Raw genomic sequence first — 11,594 nt, 5'->3', positions numbered from 1 at the left:
TGGCAGGGTACAAAATTAACTCAAAGAAATAAGTTGCCCTCCTTTATACAAATGATAAACTGGCAGAGATAAAAATTGGAAACATCTTTCACAGTAGCCACATATAAAATATCTTAGTATAACTAGTTAAACAAGTGAAAGGTATGTATGAAAAAAATTTCAAGTACCTAAAGAAAGAAATTGTAGACAAAGTCAGAAGATGAAAAGATCTTCCATGCTTATTGATAGTTAGGATTAACATAGTAAAAATTGCCATCTTACCAATAGCAACTTACAGATTTAATACAATCTCTATCAAAACTTCAACACAATATTTATAGAACATGAATGAGCAATTCTTAATTTTATATAAAAAACAAAAACCTTAGAACAACCAAAACAACCCTGCACAATAAAATCATCTTTAAAGAAATCATCATCCCTGACATCAAGCTGTAATACTGAGTAATAGAGATTAATACCACACGGTATTGGTATAAAAACAGACATGGTGATCAATGAAATTGCATCAAACACCCAGAAATAGACCCATACATCTATGGATTCTTGATATTTTTCATGGTATTTTATCATGGTAAAAGAAAAATAAAGTGAGGCATGATTCCTGAGGAAAGACATCTATCTGAATTTGTTGTATAATCTCCAGTTGCAACATACACACACACACACACACACACACACACACACACACACACAAACACACTCACACACCTCTTCACATACACACACCACATACATTAGGCAATGATAGCTGCAAAAAGGAAGATCAAATTGGAAAGTGCTTCTAGTACATTGGAGTGCAGACAAGCCAGATATGCCTGGGACTTTTTGATTGTTTGTTTGCTGATGGTTGATGTCAGAGGGACCAGTCCACGTTGGTCAATGCTACCCACAAGTGTCAGGTAGTCCTGTATTTTATGAGAAAGCATAATATAACAATCCATGAGGAAAAATCCAGTAAGCAGCATCATTCCTTGCCTTTTAATTCAGTTCCTGCTTCCAGCTGTCTGCCTTAAGTTCTTGCACTAAATTTCTTTACTGACAAAGTGTGACCAGAGAGCTGTAAGCTGAGATAAACCCTTTATTCACATATTTTTGTAATTGTGCATTATCATAACCATAGAAGCCTTAAGACACATACCCACATAGATAAGGTTTATGTTGTCATATTTTAAGAGGTAAATAATTTTACTTTCTTTAAAACTCAGTCACTCAAAACTGAAAATATCTTCTAGTTATTATTTTGAATTTTTGAGCCTCTTTTTATGATCAGCAAGGAAATGCACTGAATCTTTATTATACCTTTTATGTTATTGTACATATTGCCTTTAACTAAAATGATTTCAGAATCATTTTGTGAAGTGTATATAGATCTACCTGTGGCATGCTCCTCGACCAGCGAGGAAAGACGACCTCCACCAGAGGATTCTTCTGAGATCACGCTTTATTGTGGGAGCCTCTTGGTTGAAGGGGAGAGCAGAAAGCGAGGGGCCCGAACTACCCTAGCTGTCCGCTTATATAGGGAGAAGCGCATACGGGCTTGCCATGATTGGTTGTCACCAGTCTGCTGACACCAGAGGCCTCGGGATTGGCTGGAGATAGATTATGTACTGCTCATGAGCAGGGTGCAGTGCCTTAGCTGACAAGAGCATTGCTATATATGGAGTTTTTTACCTCAAACCGTGAGGGAGCCAGCACCATCTTGTAATGACATCCGCATTCGGCTCCCCACATCTACCTCTTTCTTCATTTTAACATTTTGGTGTTTCTTAGAAGCATCTTTGATCTTCCCCAATCATCACATGATCAACTAACTCATTGGAAGCTATAATACTGAGGAATCCCCAACATTATGGTGAACTGTTTATCTCAGGTATAACAGGAAAGAAATGTAGTCCCCTGATAAAATTTTGTGAAGCTTCTTATGCTTCATGGATTTCATAACCCTTCTTTCCCCCTCCACAAGAGAATATTAGTAGGTTCAAAGTTATGATGACCTTGTGCAGAGAGCATCACAGACATTTTTATGTAAGATGGCAATGTTCATATACATCCCAAGGCAAACAGCTATATAATTATCTTTGCACACATAAACAGAGGGTATTTTTATATCTTTATAATCATACTACTGAGCTCATCTCCATATGAAGAGAATCCTTATGATGGTGATATATATTACCTTCCTAAATCTATGGAATTCAATTGTCAGAGAAGTGAATGAAATGGTCTGAACTAGTCTATTGTCAGATTAGCACAGATAAAATTTCCATGAAAGAGTTTCAGGGTTTCTAAAATATTAAGCAAAAGACCCTTTAAAAGGTATGAGGACACTACTACAGGAGAAGATAGAGGGACCAGCAGAATCTCATTAATAGTTATTGACTACCTGAGGTTTCAACTTTGACATTCTTGCATTATTTGACGGTGCTGAATCAGATTTAACATTGAACCATTATAGTTCTGAGAGCGAGGCATTCCACTTATGAAGATAATGTTCTCGTGTAAGAACAATAATCCATACTAGATGAGAGAGGCCCAATAAAAATTTAATGTTAAGTTACTTTTCTATTGCTGTGATGTGATGCCATGACTAGAGCAATTCATAGAAAAAAAAAGATTTTATAAAGACTTACAGTTTCTGAAGAACATTTCATAACCATTATGGCAAGAAGGATAGTACCAGGTATGTAGGCATGAAGCTATGGCCATACCTATGGGCTCACATCTGATACACAAGCAGGATGTGAAGTGAGGATGCTAACTGGAAACTACCAAAAGTATCCTCAGTGACACTCCTTTTCCCACAGAGGCACACCTCCTAATTCTTCACAAACACCTCTACAAACAGGGGACTAAGCATTCAAATGTGTGACCACTTTCATTTAACCATTACATTACACTCCCTGGCCTTCATAGGCTTGTAGCCATATCATAATACAAGATTTATTTACTACAAAATACCCCAGATGTAATATTTCACAATCTCAACACAGTTTAAATGTTCAAAGTCTCTTCTGAGACTCAAAGAAATCTCTTTATTGTAATTCTCTTAGAAATTAACCTCAGAAAAACAAATTATGTGCTCCCAACACAGTGGCAGTACTATTACAAAAGAAGGAATGAGAATCTGAGGAAATGCTAGAATAAGCAAGACTAAAATCTAGCAGAGTAAGCTCCAAATTCTGTAGTTAGATATCTGATGTTCAAGGGCTTGTTTGATGCTTCCCTTCCAGTTTTTCTGACAGTAACACACTTCTCTCTGTTGACCTTGTTATACAACCTGTGCAGATTTCCTTGGCAAATATCAATGGCTATGGCACTTGCAATCTTCTGACACTTCCAACACAGCTCAGGATTTTCTTTCACAATTTCACAGTCTTCTCTTACCTTCTGCAGAGACTCCTTGCTACAAGCCTGAGATCATCAACTTTTTCATTAACCTGGAGAAAGATTTAACAAACCCCTTTTCTCTTGTATACTCACAACTCTAAAACCAGAACCATGATGGTGATTCTGCCAAGTAAGAATACTTTCTTGAAATGGAATTTAGACCCTTTCTTTAATTACATTTAAATAAAATTTATTTATGGCTTTCCTTTGATGAATTAACTTTGTTTTAGTAGCAGAAGATTCCTTAGGCATTTTCTTTATAAAGCTTGGAAGCTTGGCTGGGTATTGCCCTGAGGGCACACTGCTCTCTATTTCCATTTAGAATCAGACTTTTTGCTAACCTTCTTGTCTCTTTGACCTTAAAACTTGGCTCCATCATTAAGCTTCTTGGTACTTTTTATCTCCTCAAACTGTGCATTTTATATTTCTTTTTGTCCCACATACTTTTTCATTTTATATATGCATGATATATGCATGCGAGTGATCACTAACTACTCATATGACACAGTCAATACTAGGGTGTCTTGAAACATCCAGTACTGAACAAATTAGTCTAAAATGTTTCAATTTTGCCTGGGGCAGATTATTAAGACAATGAGAAAATCCACATTCTTTGTTAAAATGCCATAACTGTGGCCTAGTTACTAATATTTTTTTTCCCTCTGAAATTATTTGAACTGGGCCTGGATATTGAGATTGCTCCCAGTGTTATCAAGTTCTTAAGATGATGGCCCATTAAGTCCTCATTAGAACTTGCAACTGCTTTTCTGTTCTTAACTCCCAATATCTTCCACATTACTCTAGAAAATAATATGATCATATTTGTCACAGCAATAACTTACTCCTGTTACCTGATTCTGACTTAGTTACTCTTCTATTGCTGTGAAGAAACATCATGCCCAATGCATTTCATGTAAGACAGGGTATATTAGGGTTTACAGTTTCAAATGGTGAGTCCATGGTCATAATGGCAAGGAACATACTAACAGAAAGGCAGAAAGGTTTGGTGCTGGAGCAGTAGCTGAGAACTTAAATCTGATACAAAATCTATCATTGGCTATCAAATCTGAAAGACCCATAATTTGAGGGCCTGGATTTTAGCTCTGGTTCTTAGGAAAGTGAAAGCCTATGTGAAGGGTACATTGTTATGTCAGTATATCCTTGTGGCAATTTTTGGTATTTAAAAATTGTTATATTTAATATTTACACACCAAGAAAACTTTGACTATTTCCATGGTAAGTTTTGTTTTAGTTGTACTTAATGCTCATTGTAACTAGTAAGATTTCAATGAATATTATCAAACTGTTAAAAAAAATCAAGTACATATACACAATGGAATACTACTCAGCCACCAGAAACAATGACTTAACCAAATTCTTAAGAAAATGGCTGCATCTAGAGAAGATCATCCTGAGTGAGATAACCCAGTCACAAAAGAACAGACATAATATACAGTCACTGATAGTGGGATGCTAACCCCAGAGGCTTGCACTCCCCCAGAAACAACTCACAGACTGTATGAAGTCCAAGAAATAAAGAAAACAAAAAATATACATATATTCACAAAACAAGAAGACTTTGACTATTTCCATGTTATGTTTTGTTTTACATGTACTTTACGCTTATTGTAACTAGTAGGTTTTCAATGCATACTGTCAAGCCCTTGAAAAAAATCAAGTACTGACTAAAAAATATATTCACATGGTTTTATGTAAAATTTATTTTAATGTCTGAAAAAACAGTACTGACAAAAATGTATAATTTTAAGCAAAAAATGTTTAAAATCTGTACATTTATCTTTGTTTTGCAAAATAAAGTCATTAAAAAAAGATTCTGAAAAAAAATCAAGTGCTGACAAAAATATATTCATATAGTTTTATGCAAAATGCTCTTATAAATCTGTACATGTATCCGTTTTTTAAATAAAGTTAAAAAAACATTGAAAGATTGAAAACACAGTCAGAACAATGTAGAAAGGCAATAAAAACAATATTTATCACAAAAAAGTCATAGCTTATGTAAACACCTTTTGTGAAGTATTAAGGCAACTACTCTAAAGAGAGGAAACCCACAGATTCCTGCTCTATCCTTTAGATTGCTAGTACAATGTCTTTTTTTTATCAGTGTCTGGATAAGGGATATTGTTCAATCAGGTGGAAATCTATATTCTAAAGAATTGCAGGCCCTAATAAAAGTAAGGTCAAGGATGTTGAGACAGCAGAGAAAAATGCAATACCCCAATAAATACAGGCTCGTGTGAAATTCTGCCCAAGCTGTCTGTCATCTTGAGAGGGCTAAGGTAGGGTAGTAATTAGATGAAATCAAGGATTTTGATAATCTATTTCTAGGCTATAACATAAGTTAATAAAAATATCCCAACATGAAATGTCCTAAAGATTCCTGAGAGGCTCACAGCAACCACTACTTGTTTAAATATATCCATTTCTCCTAATGAAAACTAAAGAAGATAAGGAGAAAAATGCCAGACAGTTCAAGAGGTCTCAAGGCTATAACAGAATATTTGAAGGACAAGCTACAGAGTTCAGAAGGAGAAGGCAGAGATTTTCTTATGGTGTGAACCCCAAGGCATAATGAGGTAGATTTGTGGAAGTAATATATTTACATTCCTCTTTTAAAATTTCAGACATGAGGTTCTCTCATTACTGTATAAAATCTTAGGTCAATTGTTATTGGAGGCCCTACCAGATGCCAGGTAAGAACCTGAGTAGAAATGCTCATTTGAATTTCCACAAGCTATAAAGAGCCTCTTGGAGAGTTTTCTTTCTTCCCTCCTGAAAATATTGAGGAAGAAAACATAGTTTTTTTTCAACTTTTTCTCCAGGTTAAAATGGAAGATGGAATATTGAAATGAGAGGTTAACATGAAAATAATAGATTATAGGGATTCTTTTTTTAAAGCATTTTTGCATAAATGTATACGAATACATTTTTGTCAGTGCTTGGAATTTTTTTTAAGGTTTGATATTGTGCATTAAGGTCTTACTAGTTACAATGAGCAAAAAGTACATGTAAAACAGGATGTAACCCGGAATTAGTCAACCTTTTCTTGGTGTGTAAGGATTGAGCATGACTTTTTTTTTTTTTTTTTTTTTTTTTTTTTCTTGAACTTCACACAGTCTGTGACTTGTTTCTGGGGTAGGCCGAGCTTTCTGGGGTTAGTATCACATTATCAGTGACTGCATATTATGTCTGTTCTTTTGTGACTGGGTTATCTCACTCAGGATGATATTCTCTACATGCAACCATTTTCTTAAAAATTTGGTTGTCATTGTTTCTGATAGCTGAGTAGTACTACATTGTGTAAATGTACCACAAATTTTGTATCTATTCATCTACTGAAGAACATCTGGGTTCTTCCAAGCTTCTGGCTATTATAAATAGAGCTGCTATGAACATTGTGGTGCATGTGTCTTTGTTCTAAACTGGAGTGTCTAAGGGTATATGGCCAGAAGTAGAATAGCTGGATCTTCAGGCAGTACTATGTCTAATTTTCTAAAGAATAGCCAGACTGATTTCAAGAGTGGTTGTATCAGTTTAAAACCCCCAACAAGAGTGGAGAAGTGTTCCTCATTCTCCGATCCTCACCAGCATCTGCAGTCAACTGAGTTTTGGATCTTGGCCAATCTTACTGGTGTAAGGTGGAATCTCAGGGTTGTTTTGATTTGCATTTCCTTGATGGCTAAGGATGTCCAACACTTCCTTAGATGTTTCTCATCCATTAGATATTCCTTAATTGAGAACTTTTTGTTTAGCTCTGTACCCCATTTTTTAATAGGATTGTTTGATTCTCTGGTGTCTAGTTTTTTGAGTTCTTTGTATACCTTGAATATTAGGCCTCTATCTGATGTGGAATTGGAAAAGATCTTTTCCCATTCTGTTGGCTGTACTTTTGTTTTCTTGACAGTGTCCTTAGTCTTACAGACACTTTGCAATCTCATTAAGTCCCATTTGTTAATCTTTGACCTTAGAGCAGGAGCCTTTGGTGTTTTGTTCTGGATATTTTCTCTTGTGCCTATGTGTTCTAAGGTTTTCCCTACTTTCTCATCTAAGAGTTTCAGTGTATCTGGTTTAATGTGGAGATCTTTGATCCACTTACATTAGAGCTTTGTACAAGGAGATAAGAAAGGGTCTATTTTCATTCTTCTGCATGCTCAGTGCCAGTTGGACCAACACCATTTGTAGAATAGACTGTCCTTTTTCTATTGAATGTTTACTGCTCCTTTGTCTAAAATCAGGTGACCATGTACATTGGGACTCACTTCTGGGTGTTCTATTCTATTCCATTGATCCACTTGCTTATTTCTGTACGAGTATCATGCAGTTTTCAGCACGGTTGCCTTGTAATATAGCTTGAGGTCAGAGATAGTGATTCCAGCAGATGTTTTCTTGTTGTTGAGGATGGATTTCACTATTCTAGGTCTTTTGTTATTCCAGATGAAATTGCACATTGTTCTTTCCAACTCAATGAAGAACTGGGCTGGAATTTTGATGGGGGTTGCATTGAATCTGTAAATTTGTTTTGGTAAGATGGCATTTTTTAGAATGTTGATCCTTCCAATTCATGAGCATGGGAGATCTTTCCATTTTCTGAGATCTTCCTCAATTTCCTTCTTTAGAGGTTTGAAGTTCTTCTCATACAGGTCCTTCACTTGCTTAGTTAGAGTCACATCAAGGTATTTCATAGTTTTTGTGACTATTGTGAATGGTATCTTTTCCCTCATTACTTTCTCCAAATATTTGTCCTTTGAAAATTGGAAGGTCACTGGTTCGTTTGAATTAATTTTATATCCAGCCACTTTGCTGAACTTGTTTATCAGCTGTAGGAGTTCTCTGGTGGAATTAGTGGGTTCACTTATGTACACTATAATGTCATCTGCAAAAAGTGATGTTTTTACTTCTTTCTTTCCGATTTGTTTACCTTTGATTTCCTTTTGCTGTCTAATTGCTCCAGCCAGGACTTAAAGTACTATGATGAGTAGGTAGGGGTAGAATGAGCAGCCTTGTAGAGTTCCTGATTTTACTGGAATTGCTTCAAGTTTCTCACCTTTAAGTTTGATGTTGGCTGTTGGTTTGCTGTATATTGCTTTTATTATGTTTAGGTATGGACCTTGGCTTCCTGTTCTTTCCAAGCCTTTTAGCATGAAGGGGTGTTTGATTTTGTCAAATGTTTCTCAGCATCTAGTGAGATGACCTTGTAATTTTGTTCTTTGAGTTTGTTTATATGGTGGATTACATTGATGGATTTCCATATATTAAACTATCCCTGCATCCCAGGGATAAAGACTACTTGGTCATGGTGAATGATCGTTTTGATGTGTTCTTGGATTCAGTTTGCAAGGAATTTGTTGAGAATTTTTGCATCAATGTTCATAAGTGAGATTGTTCTGAAGTTCTCTTTCCTTGTAGGGTCTTTGTGTGGTTTAGGAAAGAGGGTTATTTTAGCCTCAAAAAATTAATTAGTAAGTATTCCAACTGATTCTATCTTGTGGAATAGTTTGGAGAGTATTGGTATTATTTCGGCAATAAATGTCTGATAAAATTCTGCACTGAACCCATATGGACCTGGGCTTTTTTGTGTTTGGAATGCTTTTGATGACTGCCTCTGTTTCTTTAGGTGTTATGGGATTATTTAAATGGTTACCTGGTCTTGGTTTAACGTTAGGATCTTGTATCTGTCTAGGAATTCATCTATTTCCTCCAAATTTTCCAGCTTTGTGGAGTATATGCTTTTGTAATAGGATCTGATGATTTCTTGAATTTCCTCAGTTTCAGTCATTATTTCTCCACTTTCCTTTCTGATTTTGTTAATTTGGATAGTCTCTCTTTGCCCTCTATTTAGTATGGCTATGGGTTTATCAATCCTGTTAATTTTCTCAAAGAACCAGCTTTTGGTTTTGGTGATTCTATAAATGGTTTTTTTGTTTCTATTAGGTCTATTTCTGCACTAAATTTTATTATTTCTTGCTGTCTACTGGTCTTGCGTGTATTTGCTTCCGTTTGTTCTAGAGCTTTCAACTGTGCTGTCAGTTTGCTAGTGTATGCTCTCTCCAGTTTCTTAATGGAAGCACTCAGAGCTATGAGTTTTCCTCCCAGTATGGCTTTCATTGCATCCCATAGGTTTGGGTATGTTGTGTTTCCGTTTTCATTGAATTCTAGAAAATCCTTAATTTCTTTCTTTATTTTTTCTTTGACCCTGCTATCTTTTAACAGAGCGTTGTTCAGTTTCTATTTGTATATGGGATTTTGTTGTCTTTGTTTTTGTTAAAGACAAGCCTTAGACCATGGTGATTGGCTAGGATGCCTGGGAGTATTTCAATCTTCTTATATCGATTTAGGCTTGTTCTGTGTCCAATGATGTGGTCAATTTTCGAGAAGGTGCTGTGAGGTGTTGAGAAGAAGGTGTATTCTTTAGTTTTAGGACGATATGTTCTGTAGATATCTATTAATTTCAGTTGGTGCATAGTCTCTGTTAGTTTTACAGTGTCCTTGTTCAGTTTCCATTTCCATGATCTGTCCATTCTTGAGAGTGGGGTATTAAAGTCTCCCACTATTATTGTGTGGGGTGAAATGTATTTTTTGAGCTTTAGTAGGGTTTCTTTTATGAATGTGGGTGCTTTTGTATTTGGAGCATATATGTTAAGGATTGAGAGTTCCTCCTCTAATGAAATAGAGATTTCCCCTGTAATGAGTAAAAAGTGTCCTTCCTTATCTTTTTTGATAACTTTTGGTTGAAACTTACTTTATTCGATATTAGAATAACCATTCCAGCTTGCTTCTTGGGGCTGTTTGCTTGCAAATTTTTTTTTTAACCTTTTACTCTAAGATAGTACCTGTCTTTGTCTCTGATATGAGTTTCCTGTATGTAGCAAAATGCTGGATTTTGTTTATTTATCTAGTCTGATAGCCTATGTCTTTTTATTGGGAGTTGAGTGCATTTATGTTAATAGATATTAGGTAATAGTTGTTGCTGTTTCCTGCTATTATTGCTTTTGTAGGTGGAATTGTTTCTGTGTCTCTTTCTTCTTTTGGTTTTCTTGCTTAGGATTTTTCTTGTTTTTACTAGGATGTAGTTCCCCTCATTGTATTGGGTTTTCCACCTATAATTCGTTGTAGTGCTGGGTTTGTGGTCAGATATTGTGTAAATTTAGATTTGTCTTGGAATATCTTCATCTCTCCATCTCTGGTGATTGATAGTTTTGCTGGGTAGCAAATAAAAGATAGCAGCTTGGGCTGACACCTGTGCTCTCTTAGGGTCTGCATGATGTCTGTCCAGGATCTTCTTGCTTTCATAGTCTCTGCTGAGATATTGGGTGGGATTCTGATTCGTCTGGATTATAGGGATTCTTGGACCTACTTGAAATTAAGGGAATGGCATGGCACTGAATGCATAATTGACATATTCTTGACCAAGGTTTAATGTACTACATCAAAGCCTAGAATTTTTATGTATTGTTTTGCCTCAGATACCTAATGGTAGACTGCGGCCAATTAGAAACTTTCACCACAGGCTGTTTATTGTGTATATTGTCCTTTTTTTTTCCCCACTCTATTGCTTTTATCACTGGTAAACTATGAAGAGCAGGCAGGTCAGAGTTTAAGGTCCTCGTAAAATATTGAATAGAAATATCAGTTTTGCTTTCATAAGAGCCATTCCAAACAAAACAAAACAACAACAACAACAACAACAACAAAGCAGTGGCATCTCTTGAGAAAATGGAGAACCATCTACTCCAATAAATGAGGAGGTAATCTCCACAATCTTCTCTTCTTCAGATTGCTGAATATTTTATTTCTTTGACTGTTTCAAGAGAACTAAGTTTTTATACCTTTAAGTCAGATGCATAAATGCCATTCTCAGGAAAAATGCTTTCAGACAGAGGGATTGAAGTTCTAGTAAATATGCATGCTACTTTTCTGTTCCTCCTCATTCTTTTCTACTTGTTTCAAGGGTAGTTGTCATGGTGCAATTTCTAAAATATACAAGAATCTCCAACATTCAAGAAGGATCCTATCTACCACTAGTATGCCTATTATTGTTTTATATGCCATATCTAATGAAGGTTTAGAAAACAAATTGAAGGTAAAGACAATATACACACAAGACCATTGTCTCAGTTAAGGTTTCTGTCCCTGTGAAGAAATACAATGACCACAGCAATTCTTGGAAATAAAAACATCTAATT

The sequence above is a fragment of the Micromys minutus genome, assembly GCF_963924665.1.
Source record: "Micromys minutus genome assembly, chromosome: X".
In the NCBI taxonomy this organism is placed as follows: Eukaryota; Metazoa; Chordata; class Mammalia; order Rodentia; family Muridae; genus Micromys; species Micromys minutus.
Note: the sequence above shows the minus strand (reverse complement) of the source record.